Here is a 16,607-nt window from a genome sequence, read left to right as displayed (position 1 = left end):
TATGTTGATTTTCTGCAATGTTATCATTCATTTCACATCCTTAATTGTCTTTAAGGCGAGTGGACTCTTGAATCATAATTTCTTCTGATGAAAGTATTACCACAATTTAATCTCAGTGATGTCATACCTCTTGTAATAAAACTAGTTAATTGTACTCCCCATTTCATCAGCTGTTTCTGTTATTTTCAGTGATACAAGGTTTGGGAAGTGCTGTCAGTATATTCTGGATGCCAGCTGCCATGCACTTGAAGGTGGGTGCCCACTGCAGCCACTGTGTGCCTGTGAAGATTTTCAGTGGAGGATGGAAAACCATACAAGTGGGTTGTTTGGTTCTGGATGGGGATGAGCATTGCAGGCTTTTTGAACTGTACTCATTCATGCTACTGTCAGGATTTCCATCAAACAGGCTACGCTGTTTAATTTAGATGTAGGAAAATTAGAAGAGCCCAAGTGGAGCATAAACCCCATCAGTGGCCTTTGGGCTGAATGGCCCATTTATGTGCCAGTGAGATACTGGAGAAGGAAATCTAGAATTGGATTAAATTGCTCTACATAGACATATTTTTCTTTGGCTTGGCTTCGCGGACGAAGATTTATGGAGGGGGTAAAAGTCCACGTCAGCTGCAGGCTCGTTTGTGGCTGACAAGTCCGATGCGGGACAGGCAGACACGGTTGCAGCGGCTGCAGGGGAAAATTGGTTGGTTGGGGTTGGGTGTTGGGTTTTTCCTCCTTTGCCTTTTGTCAGTGAGGTGGGCTCTGCGGTCTTCTTCAAAGGAAGTTGCTGCCCGCCAAACTGTGAGGCGCCAAGATGCACGGTTTGAGGCGATATCAGCCCACTGGCGGTGCTCAATGTGGCAGGCACCAAGAGATTTCTTTAGGCAGTCCTTGTACCTTTTCTTTGGTGCACCTCTGTCACGGTGGCCAGTGGAGAGCTCGCCATATAACACGATCTTGGGAAGGCGATGGTCCTCCATTCTGGAGACGTGACCCACCCCGTGCAGCTGGATCTTCAGCAGCGTGGACTCGATGCTGTCGACCTCTGCCATCTCGAGTACTTTGACGTTAGGTATGAAAGCGCTCCAATGGATGTTGAGGATGGAGCGGAGACAACGCTGGTGGAAGCGTTCTAGGAGCCGTAGGTGATGCCGGTAGAGGACCCATGATTCGGAGCCGAACAGGAGTGTGGGTATGACAACGGCTCTGTATACGCTTATCTTTGTGAGGTTTTTCAGTTGGTTGTTTTTCCAGACTCTTTTATGTAGTCTTCCAAAGGCGCTATTTGCCTTGGCGAGTCTGTTGTCTATCTCATTGTCGATCCTTGCATCTGATGAAATGGTGCAGCCGAGATAGGTAAACTGGTTGACCATTTTGAGATTTGTGTGCCCGATGGAGATGTGGGGGGGCTGGTAGTCATGGTGGAGAGATGGCTGATGGAGGACCTCAGTTTTCTTCAGGCTGACTTCCAGGCCAAACATTTTGGCAGTTTCCGCGAAGCAGGACGTCAAGCGCTGAAGAGCTGGCTCTGAATGGGCAACTAAAGCGGCATCGTCTGCAAAGAGTAGTTCACGGACAAGTTTCTCTTGTGTCTTGGTGTGAGCTTGCAGGTGACTCAGATTGAAGAGGCTGCCATCCGTGCGGTACCGGATGTAAACAGCGTCTTCACTGTTGAGGTCTTTCATGGCTTGGTTCAGCATCATGCTGAAGAAGATTGAAAAGAGGGTTGGTGCGAGAACACAGCCTTGCTTCACACCATTGTTAATGGAGAAGGGTTCAGAGAGCTCATTGCTGTATCTGACCCGACCTTGTTGGTTTTCGTGCAGTTGGATAATCATGTTGAGGAACTTTGGGGGACATCCGATGCGCTCTAGTATTTGCCAAAGCCCTTTCCTGCTCACGGTGTCGAAGGCTTTGGTGAGGTCAACAAAGGTGATGTAGAGTCCTTTGTTTTGTTCTCTGCACTTTTCTTGGAGCTGTCTGAGGGCAAAGTCCATGTCAGTAGTCCCTCTGTTTGCGCGAAAGCCGCACTGTGATTCTGGGAGAATATTCTCGGCGACACTAGGTATTATTCTATTTAGTAGAATCCTGACTACCATACTGCAATCCACTGAAGAGGTACTGGGCTTCTCCTCCAGGAAAAACAAGGACTGGTTTGACGAAAACAGCCAGGAAATCCAGGAGCTGCTGGCAAAGAAGCGAGCTGCCCACCAGGCTCACCTTACAAAGCCGTCCTGTCCAGAGAAGAAATAAGCCTGTCGCGCATGCAGCCATCTTCAGCGCAAACTCCGGGAGATCCAAAATGAGTGGTGGACTAGCCTCGCAAAACGAACCCAGCTCAGCGCAGACATTGGCGACTTCAGGGGTTTCTACGAGGCTCTAAAGGCTGTGTACGGCCCCTCACCCCAAAGCCCGCTGCGCAGCTCAGATGGAAAATTCCTCCTCAGCGAAAAGATCTCCATCCTCAACCGATGGTCAGTTCACTTCCAATCTCTTTTCAGTGCCAACCGCTCAGTCCAAGATTCCGCCCTGCTCCAGCTCCCTCAACAGCCCCTAAGGCTAGAGCTGGATGAGGTCCTCACCCAGGATGAGACATATAAGGCAATCGAACAACTGAAAAGTGGCAAAGCAGCAGGTGTGGATGGAATCCCCCCAGAGGTCTGGAAGGCTGGCGGCAAAACTCTGCATGCCAAACTGCATGAGTTTTTCAAGCTTTGTTGGGACCAAGGAAAACTGCCTCAGGACCTTCGTGATGCCACCATCATCACCCTGTAAAAAAACAAAGGCGAGAAATCAGACTGCTCAAACTACAGGGGAATCACGCTGCTCTCCATTGCAGACATATGTAGTGCTGTCCAAATCAATTGCGGGGGGACAGGAGGGGAAGAAGGTGGAGAGATCAATAGCTTCCCCATCAATTCTGGAGTTAAGCAAGGCTGCCTACTATCTCCAATCTTATTTGTGTGCTGCATTGAGCCCTTTGCCAAATCCAACTCCAGTAGGAGTGACATTGCCAGTCAATGGAGGCACTCAGGTCAAGGCCTTTCTTTATATGGATGATGACGCAGTCTTCTGTTCGGATACATGATCTGACTGGATACTGATCAGCATATGCAGGCATTTTGAGTCCACATCAGGTGCCAGGGTAAACCAGAGGAGTGGGGCAATGCTCCAGTAGCTGGCCCAACTAGTCCACCATCCACTTCATAGTCAGATCTGACTACCTGAAGATGCTAGGGATCTGGTTTGGAGGGGCTAAGGCAGGCAACAAGAATTGGTTGTAGCAGATTGTAAAAGTCCATCAAAAACTAGGACTGAGGGCACGGTATCCCCTTGCAGTAATGGGGAAGAACCTGGTCATCAGATGCAAGGTACTCTCGGTTCTGCAGTATAGGTGTGAGCGATCCCTCGTGCCTCTACCCTGGCAATTACCAGAGCAGTTTCTGATTCATATCAGGGTCTAAAATGAATACGGTCCAAAGGAGCGCATTGTACAAGTCAACAGATGCACCCTACATATCCTCATCCTAATGACCACCTTAGTGTGTGGCTGCATCAGGCTATGCATGGAAGCCAAGTACAAGGGCACAAAGTGCCACTATATGCTGAGGTTCTACCTGTCCCAGGTGTTGTGAAGGATAGGCCTGGCCCCGATACCGCACAATGTCCCAGTTAGATGTATTTTGCCACATCACTTATCCTTCTTGGAAAACAATTTCCAGAACAACACCTGTGACCACTAGGCCATCAGGTAATGGTCAGCCCAGAATATCCTACAGAAACAGAGATGAGGACTCTATGGATCTGGTGGGATGGTTCCCTGAGCAGAGTGTCCAGGCCTCATCGCCAAGGAAAACAACCACCCACCAGGATTTGGCCTTGCTGGCAGTGAGAAGAGCCCTCGCAGTGAGATACTTGTACAATTGGAACATTGCCCTCCGCATGGCTGGAGTGGAGACTGTCGTCCACCTCTTTGCTGAGTACAGATTTGCAAAGAGTGTGTGAAAAAGGGTTCATCCCCAGCAGCAGTGACAGAGGACTATGATCAATGGACTGTTCCCAGGAACACACAGAGTCCAACATCCAGGACTGCAAAAGACCATCAATTCAGTGATGGTCAAAAACCTGTTGGTCTTTCAGCACAGCATCTGTGCCAGGGGTGGGGGGGGGGGGGGCTCATTCGTGAGCATCACCCACCAACTGAGGTCTTGTGCCTGTTCCCAACCACACATGGTGACACATCCACCTGCAGGCCAAGTCTTTAGCACAAAAGGTACAAAACCTTTTTCATTAAAATATATTTTTAATATTAAAAGTTTCCTGTTCTCTAAATAAATTGAAGTTAAATACAAACAGAAAAAGGAAAAATACTTACGCTCATGACATCAGAAGGGAAGTTAAGTTGTAATGTGTGGAATGCACACGTGATACCATGGCACCATATTAAACAGGGCAAGATGAGTCAGCATGCAGAAACAGGTTGGCATTAATAACACCCCCCCCCCCAGCACTGAGCAAGTATTAGAGCAGTAAGTGTGCCCCACAGTTACCCAATGAGCCCCCGCTAACACTCGCTCTGGCGCTGACCCAGTTTCAGCGTACTGAGATACTAGTCCAGGAATGCTGACAATTTCAGTCTGCAGGAGTATGCGCAGAGGGACGCACGGAGGTTTGGTGCAACCAATACGAGGGAGTTTTCAAAACCAGTCTGCAGCTTCACAAGTCTGAGTGCCTAAAGAAGGCCTACCTCTCACTGGAGGTTAACAGGCACTGAGGGGGTGAGGCTGAGGAGAAGCCCCTCAACCAACAGATAGGGGAGAAATGACAAGGGACCACAGTGGTGGCAACTTGGTATTGAGAGAACAAATGTAACCAGAATAGATATGACTGACATTATGAGTGTAAAAAGAAAACCTTTTTCTTGTTTGTAATTTTTTTTCTTGAAATGTCTAATGACAATATGGTAACAATGTATTGAGAAAACAATGTAAAATGTACATTGATGAGAATGCATAGATGTGACTGACATGATTGTTAAAAAGTCTTGAATTGTTTTGTTTTGAAAATAATTTAATATGAAAAAGTATTTTTGGGAAAAATGTGGATCCTTGAAACAGCCATGCATCAAAATAGTAGCTTTCATGTCTGTCCATATGCAGAAAGCAAAAATAAATTCAAGCTACCTAACATTGCTCATTTATCATTTCTACAAGTATTAGATTCTTAATATACTTTTCTGGTGCCAGTTGAGATTTCATGTTAGGTTTTCTTGCACAATCTGTGGTCACAGCAGCTGAATTGTCAAGCAGATGAAAGCCTTTAATGTCAAGGTCCAGTAAGTCTTGCTTGAAATATAAATGGATGAAGAGCAGTATTAAATGCTCAGTGCTTTGTGTAGCATTCTTATTTTTTTCCAAAACCAGTCTGCAGCTTCAAAAGTCTGAGTGCCTAAAGAAGACCTACCTCTCACTGGAGGTTAAACTTGGCAGTTCAACAAGCAACGAGATTTCCAATCCCCATCATTAATGGAAGAAGTTTGCTGAAATTGAAAGTACTATATTCTTTAACAGAATCTGAGTTGCAGATTAATTGTTTTTTTTCTAGCTGAAACCAAGCATTTTATTTGGCAGCTTCGAATGCTTGGCTCTGAAGCCAGCACTTTGACAGTCACAATACCAGTTTGCAAATATCATGAATCTATCACGTTACAAAAGGATAATAATGTTGTTACAATTATTCAGTACATTCAAATGTACTTTGAGGGTCATGGTGGATGGAGATGATGGACTGAGCTTTTCAGGAATATATTGCAATTGCCGTGTAACTACAGACAGTTCAATGGACAATTCATTGCAATTTTCAGCAAATATGGATACCCTGAAACTGCTGCCATCTGTCCCTAGCACTTTTCTTGACTAAACTCTACTATTAGAGCAGCAGACAATCCCCATTATCCACAATGAGAAATAGCACAAACAATCCGTGCCCATTTGGATTGGGCACAGATGACTTCTCCACTACTGCATTTTCAAAGGAGAGACCAACACTAGCAAGAATTGTACACTCTAAATTTAGACATACAGCATGGTTTCAGGCCATTTCAGACCAGGAGTCCCCCATTTCATGCTTCATTTTCCTTGTTTTAGATACTTGATTCTTTTTACAGCTTGATTCCACATTACTCATTTTGAGCAGCTCTGAATGTCAAACATTCAACAACTGGTTTAAGTCAGGGGCATGGCATATCCACAGGTCAAATTCATCTTTTGAGTTTGAGAGAAGAACTAGTTCTGCCAACTCTCACCTACCCCTGCCCACATCAAGTAAGAAATTATGGCTGAATGGAGATTCACCAAGGGTGGAGCCAGCTTCTCACAGCACATTTCCTTTGGGAAACAATGCAAGATTAAATGAAAGGTTTCTAAATTTGGAAGTGATCATTTACATTATTGTGTTAATATGCCTGGAATTCCTGTTCCCTAGAGCAGAAGAACCTGCTAGATTAATAATCAAAACAGTTGTTTGCATGCCTTTTCATGTAGAGTTTCACTGCTGCTCATTGTTGGAGCAGACAAAAGGGGTGTGTGGTCAGCCTTTGTGTCAGTTTCTTACATCCTTATGGTCAAGCTTGCAGGCAGGATACGACCTAAAAGGCAATAGTCCCCAACAATGAATTTGAACATGAAAATCTGATACTAAGATTCTAGTACAATGCAAAAAAAGTGCTAGAGAAACTCAGGTTACATAGTATCTTTGAGAAGTAACGGGAAACCAATGCTTTGGGCTAAAGCCCTTTTTTAGGCATAAAAAAAGAATAAAAATGTGAAGGAAAGGCTGAATGATAAGGAGAATGTATAGCTATATGAATGGCAAAGGAAGGGGTGTGGATCTGAAGGATAGGAGACAGAGGAATAGGGAATGATAGACTCGGGGAAGAGTTTAATGGAAACTGGAGGTTGATGTTAATGCTGTCTGGTTGAATGCCCAAACAGAATATCAGGTGTTGTTTCCCCGATTTGCAGGAAGCTTCAGTTTGGCAGTGCAAGAAGCCATGAAAAGACAGTTGGCATGGGAATGGTGCGTGGAATTAAAATGGTTGGCCACTGGGAAATCCCCGTTATTGCAGCAGGCAAAGCAAATTGTTCACCGAAACCATCCCCCAGACCGCATCCATTTTCTCCAACACAGAGACCACAACAGGAACAATGGATATTGCCCAATATTGAAGTCCTATCTCAGTAATAGATCAAAGTCCAGTGCCCTGACGACCACAATTCACACCATGGATTGTTTCCTTGAATGTGTGCATGTATATATGGATTTATGTGACTCCATGTATGGGTCAGCGCATTATTATGTGTCCAAACTTGTATTTGCGACTATTTGTCTATTCACGCGAGTCTCCATGTATGTGTACATGAAAGAGAGATGCACATAAAGAGATCTGTTTCCTAAAAGTTACTCACAATAATGTCCAATTCCTTTAAAACTTTATAAACATTCCACAGGTTTTAAAAAATATTTCATAAGAAATGCACTCATTTAACATTGCTCCAAACATTGAGCAATGTTTGAGAAGATTCCCAGTTGGAGAAATGAACTAATCGGACCATACATTCTCAGAGCTGACTGTCATTCTCTTTATTGCTAGTATATATGTATTTACTCATAGCAGAAAGCCAACACAAAGATGGAGATCTGTATTTCTCCATCTTCAAGAGACTAGTGCATTATAGTAAAAAAAAAACTTAATGGTCAATAGAGCTCTCCCTCATATTTTGTATCCCAGTGGAAACTTCCTCTCCTTGCATTAATGAATGGCAATGCCATCTGCTGCTGGTATTCCATGCAGTAATGGCAAGAGTCTAAGACAGTAGGAGCAGGAAAAGTTGAAAAGGTCTGAGTCACTCAGTTCTCCAGGAAGGGTAGAAGGGGGAGGGGGGTAATGGCCTGCCAAGAGCAGCCTGCTCCATTCTAGACATCAGGGAAATGTGGCCTTTTTCACAAGGGCTGTCAACCAGAACATACAGGTGACAGGAGGATGGAGGAGAAGGGTTTGTCTGCCCCTCTTCACCACCAGAGCCCTCCAGTCTGGCTGTCACTCTTAGTTCCTAACTCCCCATTAGCTAGGAGAATCTAGACTTCCCTTGTGAAGGGGTGGTGTTGGCAAAATGCACATTGTAAAAACAGTCAACTTTCTGCTCAAAGGGAGATGGAAGCAGCAAGCTAGAAATTCCCAAATAACATGCAAAATAAGTACCATTGATGCAGACTGATATCACACTTAATTGTTTGAAAACAGCCGGAGACTTTTTTTTAAAAAGAGGACTGTTGATAGTGATTCTGGGATTTTGTAGTGAAGAGTTTAGTTATGGAGTCATAGAGACAGCAAGGAAACAAACCCTTCAACCAATCAGATCTGAGCTGTCAATCATCCACCTACTTTTATACCAATCCCCTCAAACTCATTCTCCACCACTCTCATCAACTCACTGCACAATTCTACCACTTATCTACACAGTAGGGGCAGTATATGATGATTTAACAACTGCCATCATTTCAGGATGTGGGAATAAACCATAGAAGCCAGAGGCAGCTTGTGGTTATGAGAAGACAACACACAGACAGCATAGAAGATCATGATAACACAGAGGTTGCTGGAGCTAGGAGGTAACAGCTCTACTGTGCTGCGCTTGAACTGGCACATTTCCCAGTGATGAAGAGTGTTCTAAAGATGACTTCTTTTAAATTTTCCTCAGGAATTTGATTCTCACTTACTCCATTGCAATCCGTTTCAGATTGACCAAATCCAAAGGTGAGGACTCAGCCACACAATCGACAAAGATTTGTGCTATGCATCTCATGATCAGTTAGGGGCCTGAATTCCTCAGGAGATTATTTCTGGAACACATTCCTAATGGTGTGTGATTAATGAGTTCAGACAACTATCAGGTCATTGGAAGGTATGCTCCAGGAGATGCTCCCTTCAATCAGATTTAACTATGTTGCTACAACTTCAGTAGGCCTGGGATTCTTTAAATTGTGATATCGAAGAGCAGCCAATCATGCTGAGAATAAATTCCAAATGCATTGAGAGATGAACATGGTCTTCTTTCACCTTTTCTTCCACTGGGTCAGACTCTGCTTTACCTTACTCTTAATTTAGTCTATGTGTGGTCTGAGTCCAGCGTGTTCTTTGAATGAAGTGATAGGAGAAGGTATTCGGTTCAACAGTCAATTTATTACACAGCACAAGAATAAAACTTAACAGAGCTCTGGGTCAGTCGTTAGTTCATAGGTCACCTGCACAGTGAGCTATTCCCCAAGACTGACCCCTATTGTCCAGTTGGCTCAGTTTATATAGATCAACCTTATCATACAGAACAAAAGTTGGCTTCCTTTGCTAGATCTTTTTGCATAAGGGTTATCACAAGTCATCTCCTGTTTTGCAGATATCTGGGGTGTAACACTCCCGTCTTAATCCTCCAGGCCAGACTATCCTGTTGTGTTGATCAGAAATTAATTCATCCCCAGATATTTCTAATCACCATTCTGTTCCTGTCTGGCCAATTTCTGCTGTTCTCTTTAACACCTCCTCCTGCCTTAATCTTCCTCCTAGACTGGTTTTCCATTCCCTTTGTTTCTTGCAGGCCATTCTTTGTTCTGGTCTGGCCTGTGTCTCCTGTGCTACTCACCACCTCCTTCAGTTTGAGCATTCCTCCTAAATCATTTTATGCATTTCCTCTCCCTGTATTTGGGAGCAGACAATTTTGCTAGCCAACTTTGCTCCATGCTGTGATTGCCACTTAATCACATTCCTCTTTTTCCCAGAACCATGCAGTAAATATAAAATTATTAATTAATCATTTCTTTCAAAATGTTTTAACCCCTAGATTCCAACAGTCCCCCTTTTGGTCTCATGAAAATGAGACCAACCACCAGTTAGCTTATGGGACCAAGACCTCAGGAGTTTTTGCAAGGACCGGCATCTCCGACCCCTTGTTAAACTTAACCTCACAAAATTGGCCATTATGAACACACTTCAGTCCAGTGGGGGCCCCAACACAGTGTTCAGGAAAGTCAGTCCAATCCGCAAAGTACTGTTTCGGTTTGTTATGGTCCTCCCAGGCTGACCACAAACCCTTTGTACAGTTGTTTCCTTCTCCAGATGCTTCAAAGGCTAGGAACAACATCACCCATAGTCCCCACATAGTGTCCATCACAGCCCCCTAAACTGCTCCTCCAACTTTCATTGGCAACAAAAGCTTAAAGTTGCCAAATATATTAGGAGCTACATACAGTAAGTGCAATGTCTATTCTCATCTCATGAGGAATGTGGAAGTAGATAATGAGTTTAAATACCCAGTGTATCTGCATTAAATATGGCAGTGTAGCACCACCTACGGCTCCTAGAACGCTTCCACCAGCGTTGTCTCCGCTCCATCCTCAACATCCATTGGAGCGCTCACACCCCTAACGTCGAGGTACTCGAGATGGCAGAGGTCGACAGCATCGAGTCCACGCTGCTGAAGATCCAGCTGCGCTGGATGGGTCACGTCTCCAGAATGGAGGACCATCGCCTTCCCAAGATCGTATTATATGGCGAGCTCTCCACTGGCCACCGTGACAGAGGTGCACCAAAGAAAAGGTACAAGGACTGCCTAAAGAAATCTCTTGGTGCCTGCCACATTGACCACCGCCAGTGGGCTGATAACGCCTCAAACCGTGCATCTTGGCGCCTCACAGTTTGGCGGGCAGCAGCCTCCTTTGAAGAAGACCGCAGAGCCCACCTCACTGACAAAAGGCAAAGGAGGAAAAACCCAACACCCAACCCCAACCAACCAATTTTCCCCTGCAACCGCTGCAATCGTGTCTGCCTGTCCCGCATCGGACTGGTCAGCCACAAACGAGCCTGCAGCTGACGTGGACTTTTTACCCCCTCCATAAATCTTCGTCCGCGAAGCCAAGCCAAAGAAAGAAAGAAAAAGTAACATATAATTAAATGAAACAAGGCATTCTAAAGGAACAAAAATATCGAGTACAAGAATATGCTGAATTCTGATTTGACAATGTTCCAATCATTAATTTTCAACATTCATTGTACTTGTGTCTCTGAAAATAAACACCATGTACAGATGTACTGACATTCTTACTGGTTGTAGCCATGCAGGTACAAGGTGCACCAGCAACAATAGTCAAGGTTTAAAATACCACAATAGCAGAGAGTGAGATAATAAATGTCAAAGGATTGATAAACAAATACAGTTGTGGTTAATGCAAGAAAAATGTGATGTTTCAGTAGTACAGTCATATCTTAGGTGGTCTTGTGTAGTTTATGCTCAGGGTAAGAACAGTAAGGGGAAGTTTTAAGAGCCGGTTAACTGCTGGCTAACATTAGCCCAATATTATCTGATTTTGTTGTGTTGATTGGCAACGAGGAACCAAGTACGTTTTTATTTTCTTGCTCGGCCACACAATTTCCCTTTCAAAAGACTGACTTTGAAGAATCACCAAGCAGCTTTTTTTGATTGCGTAACACAGGCAGGATGGAATGTCAAAGAAAACACCTTGGAGGTGAAAGTCACTCGAAATTAACATCATGCAGTAAACAAAGCGATTTGAGAACAAAATCAATGTGCTATCAGTCTGGCAAAGCTGCCAGGTTTGTGCAGGTTTACACTTTATGTGCATTTCAGGCAGATGTTCTTGTTGAAACTGGAGCATTATATTGATAGCAGAATGATTTAACATGACTGGGAGCCATTTTTAAGTATCCCATTCTTTTACTAAGTCAAGAAGAAAGGGGACGTCATCTGTTCCAATGTGATAATGGCAGGGGCTCTTACATCAGAGAAATGTGGGGTAGAAGAATAAAAACTATTTGCTTCTGCACAAGCAATCAATTCGTATATGTGTTCGAAAATAACGTTAAATTATCTCACTAGGAAGATTTCTTGATATCAAGGAATAATCCTTCAAATCCCTGTGCACAAAAGAGACACTTAATTGACAACTTCCAGCACTTGTGAGAAGATTAAAAGTTTGGCATGTTGGGAGTGTCACAACAACAGGACGAGGCTAACTCAATCGCTTAAGCCTGTTCTGAAATAGCGAATCTATTTTTCATGTGAAAAAAAGTTATCAGATATTGTGAATGTAGTAAAAACATGAAGTGCTGGAAAAACTCAGCAGGTCTCACAACATCCATAAGAGGTAAAGATATAAAAATGACATTTCAGACCAGAGTCCTTCAAGGTATGAGTAAAAAGCAGACAGTCACCTGAATTAAAAGGGTGTGGAGAAGGGAAGAATGAGGAGTGGGAGGAGTTAAAATTTCAGCTGGACAACTGAACACTAGTACAAATGGGCCCACATCATAGTCTCCAACTATGATAAGAGTGGGGCTGCATAGCTAGCAGAATGTTATTACAGCAAAAAAGGTACAAATCAGCCATGATCAGCAAGAGGTTTGTATGTTCTCCCCATAACCTGCCTGGGTTTTCTCCAGGTCCTCAGCATTCCTCCCACGTTCCAAAGGTGTACTGCATTGGGTCACATAGGTGACCCATTAAGGTGTAATTGAACTGTGAATCGAATGACCTGTTACCCTGCTGTATCTAAATTAAAAAAAATACAAATAATTTAAAAAAAAATTTGAAAAATCTAGCTACAGACACTTTGAAGAATTAAATGGTACGAGTCAAAATGAGGCAATGAACAAATCTTGGAATTTTGATGCCACTCTAAGATTAATGGCTTTGATGGCATTCATTTGTTGCTTGTTGGACAGTTAAAGTGGAGTTGGAGGACAAAAAGTACAGGTCCAATTTTGCAAACACCTTTCTGGTGAGTTAAAAAGGTCAGATCTTGCCAAATTTGTGGGAGAGCTCTCTTATAAACTTTGTATCCTGTGAATCATATGGGGGAAAAGGTCCCCTGTTCTTGTCACCTGTACCTTGGTACTGCAATGATATTTTCACATGGACATTGAAACCAAATTTGCCTAAATAACTATTGCTCCCAAGCAAAATCACTTTGCTTCAGGATCAAAGACAAGTCAGACAAGAATACATAGACAAAAAGACTTACAAATCCTTGAAGTCCTCAACACAGAACAAACTAAAATTATAGAAATTCTCATAGGTAAAGACTCAGCACCAACAGGTCAATAATAACTTTCAACTGCAATACCATGAGAAGAAGAACAACATCAGCAACAAACAGACTATTACTAATCCCCTCCAAACAGTACCATTCCTAGACTAACACATTTGTCAATTGACAGGTGTCAATCAATGGCTCACTACCAATAACAGAAAAGGACACCGCTCCCACTCTTTAAAAAGTTAAATCCAACCTGGTTTGTGGCTGCTACCCAAAATATGACAGTGGACTTCACATTTATAATAATGTCCAAGACAGCACCAAACCAGCAACTCCTTAAACATCCTTTATGAGTAATCTAAAACTATACACTGGATCCAAGAATATGAAATGGCAGATACAATTTTACTACAGTACTGAGCTGTTGAGGGTTAAGGTAACAGACTCAAAGGGATCAACAAGTTACAACTCTGGACATACATTAGCATCAAAACAAATTTATTCACAACAGGAGCAAACAAAACCATAGATAGAATGCTCACCCACAAACCAATTTGACTGGTGTGAAAGGTACTAAACTACAAATTCCTGGAGGAGGTATCTGGAGCTACACAGGGTTAAAAAAATACCTCCCCTCCCCCCTCCCCTCCCCCCTCCCCTCCCCCTCCCCTCCCCCTCCCCTCCCCCCTCCCCTCCCCCCTCCCCTCCCCTCCCCCCTCCCCCCCCCTCCCCTCCCCTCCCCCTCCCCTCTCCCCTCCCCCTCCCTCCCCTCTCCCCTCCCCCTCCCTCCCCTCTCCCCTCCCCCTCCCCCTCCCCCTCCCCCCTCCCCCTTCCCCCTTCCCCCTCCCTCTTCCCCCTCCCTCTTCCCCCTCCCCTCCTCCCTCTCACCCCCTCCCCTCTCCTCCCTACCCCTCCCCTCTCCTCCCTACCCCTCCCTACCCCTCCCCTCTCCTCCCTACCCCTCCCCCTCTCCCTCCCACTTTCCTCCCCCCCTTGTACAGAAACAGCATGCCAATTAAAGAAGCTATCCAGTTACAGACTGAAATATACAAACTAAACCAATTGAACTCTCCAGCACCTCACCATGCCCAATCCATGAATCACAACCAGTACAGAGAAACAAAGAATCACACACATGCTGCTTTATATTCTGCTTGAGCTGGGTGCTGGCCCAATTGAGTCACGGGACTTCAGGTGAGGAGGATGACCAATCGGAAGGTGGCTTAGTCTGGATTATTGGGTCATGTGACATCAGGCCAGAACATGACCAATCAGAAGGGGGTTTAGTATGTTTGAAGCGGTCTGATTTTGATTGGCATGGGGATATGATCTCTATCTGTTTGACCAATGAGGTGACTCTTAGTGTTACAGGTATTCATCATTTCATTTCACTAATAATTCAGTTTCTTAGCAATCTTTACATTCACACATTTTCCCCATGATTATCATCCATTTCTAAATTACTTTTAGAAGGAAATACTGAGATACAGATTGAATTTTGAATTGAAGGTGTTTCCACAGAGCTTCTCAATTTATATATTTTGTTAATTTAGTCCCAGAAGGAATGAGAATAGGTATCTCTGTCAATATGATGTGGGGAAGACCTTGTTGCTGCCTGATGTACCTATGTGTTGTATTTTTTTGTCTTTCCACGCCATAAACCAAGCTGAGTTTGGAAGTACTGTTTAATCAGTATTGGCAAATTTTCCTTTGGGAATTGTTTAAATCCACGAGGGATCTAATGTAATTTTAGATTGATATCTCAAATCAGACACATTGGGTAAGAAGATCACACTCCATCACCAATTCAATATATATTAATTCAGTCATAGCTGCATATTGCACACAATTACTTAAGTCTAATTTCAATGATATCGGTGAAGATGAAATACAACTCACAACCACAATTACGTTACCCTCGAAAAAGATCTGGTCTTGCATCTCAGAATGGGTTTCACACTCATAGTTTAGTAATGACTGCCAGGATGGCTGATACATGCCTCTGAGTCACAGGACTAGGTTACTTAACTAAAGGTGACAGGCAGTGTAGAACAACAATTTATATCAGGGAAATTCAAAGCTACTACCATCATAGCAAAAGCTCATTGCTGCACATAATTTTATTTTGTATAATTGCTGGTGTTACAAGACAACATACACTAAGCCAGATAAATTAAATGTTCAACACAAAACTCACAAAAGCACCAAGACACTGTAGTTGTTCGTTTATGTCTTAATTTATGATAATTCCATCATTCCTTCGGTTAACTGGCCAACATATCTCCTGTATTAACAAATTACCAGCCTCAATAATCATTAAATCCACCTTTCTGGCTCCAACAAGCCATTGACTCTTGCTCAATAATCCTCAAATCTAACAATGTTATCAAAATGTGTCCAGCTTTTCATACCGCTATTATTTTTTTTAAAATTAAGGATGAGTGAAATAGGCAATTGCCAAAACAGTTAAAATGCACAATCAATGAACTTGAAAGGAATCAGGATGAATGCATGGTTTCGAGTGAAGATTATAAGCTAAGCCTGTCAATAATATAGTCAATTTTTCCACAAAGCACAGCTGTTTTCCACAGCTCTTGTGGGACCAATTAAAATTGGAAAACACAACCACTATTCATCCAATAGGAATGGATTATTTGAAGAAACATGTTGGAAAAATTGTATTTTAGAAGTCACTCCATTAACCTCATAATCTCCCACTTTCATTTCTACAGCCTTCTGCTCTCAAACTCTATGCTCTTCCAGTTCTAGCATTTGGCACGAGCTTGATTTCAATAGTACCACCATTGTTGGTCATGGTCTATGCTCGTTCTGATGCTTGCGATGCTTCTTTGATCGTGACTTCATAGATTGTGGAGTGTTCCTCTGGAACCTCCATTCAAAGATTGTCAATTCTAATTTTCACAGAGAAAACTCCTGAAATCTAAATGCCCAGACTTATTGAACTTCTGGGGAGTTCCAAATTCTTTATCGTAAAACGTTTGAGGTTTTTAATCACACACATACATTCATATATTTTAAAAACAATGGAAATAAGATAGATTACTGATGTAGAAAAGCTGAGTGACATTAATAAAGAATCTTTCATGAGTTCAGGGTTGCTCAATCCACTAACAGACAATAAAATAGAGGAGCCATTTATGCACAGCAAGCTCTCACAATTAACTATAAAAAAATCAGCTTTTGTCATGATGATCGGAGAATACGTGACATCTGAGTATAATTCCATGTTCATCATTGAAATGGGAATCACAGAACATTTTACATCTGATAGATTCAATCATTTCATGCTTCATCTGAAATAAATCAATGCAGATGCACAGCAGGACTTCAGCGTCGCTTTGGTGATGCGGCGAGGCAGCAACTTGAGCCATGCAAGAAAGTCTGTAGGCGCTGTCATCTGGAGCAACACTCAATATGCAGGAGCAACTCAATGAGTCAAGCAGAATCAGTGGCGGAAGAAAATAATTCTCTAATGCTACAGGCTGGAA

The 16,607-nt window shown here is 43.2% G+C and overlaps 2 long non-coding RNA genes across 5 annotated transcripts in view; one reads left to right on the top strand and one right to left on the bottom strand.

The window, feature by feature from the left end:
- The window catches only part of LOC138764875 (uncharacterized), a 127,376-nt gene that overhangs the window by 43,156 nt on the left and 67,613 nt on the right, over window positions 1–16,607 (bottom strand). The window lies entirely within an intron of this gene.
- Window positions 14,394–16,607, top strand: part of LOC138764964 (uncharacterized) — a 43,996-nt gene continuing 41,782 nt past the window's right edge. The window contains exon 1 of the long non-coding RNA XR_011358397.1: window positions 14,394–14,469. This is a non-coding gene — a long non-coding RNA (uncharacterized lncRNA). The remainder of the gene's footprint in view (window positions 14,470–16,607) is intronic.

This window comes from Narcine bancroftii, chromosome 1 (genome assembly GCF_036971445.1).
Source record: "Narcine bancroftii isolate sNarBan1 chromosome 1, sNarBan1.hap1, whole genome shotgun sequence".
Taxonomy (NCBI): domain Eukaryota; kingdom Metazoa; phylum Chordata; class Chondrichthyes; order Torpediniformes; family Narcinidae; genus Narcine; species Narcine bancroftii.
The sequence above is the reverse complement of the archived record's forward strand: the minus strand, read 5'-3'. Positions and strand labels throughout refer to the sequence as shown.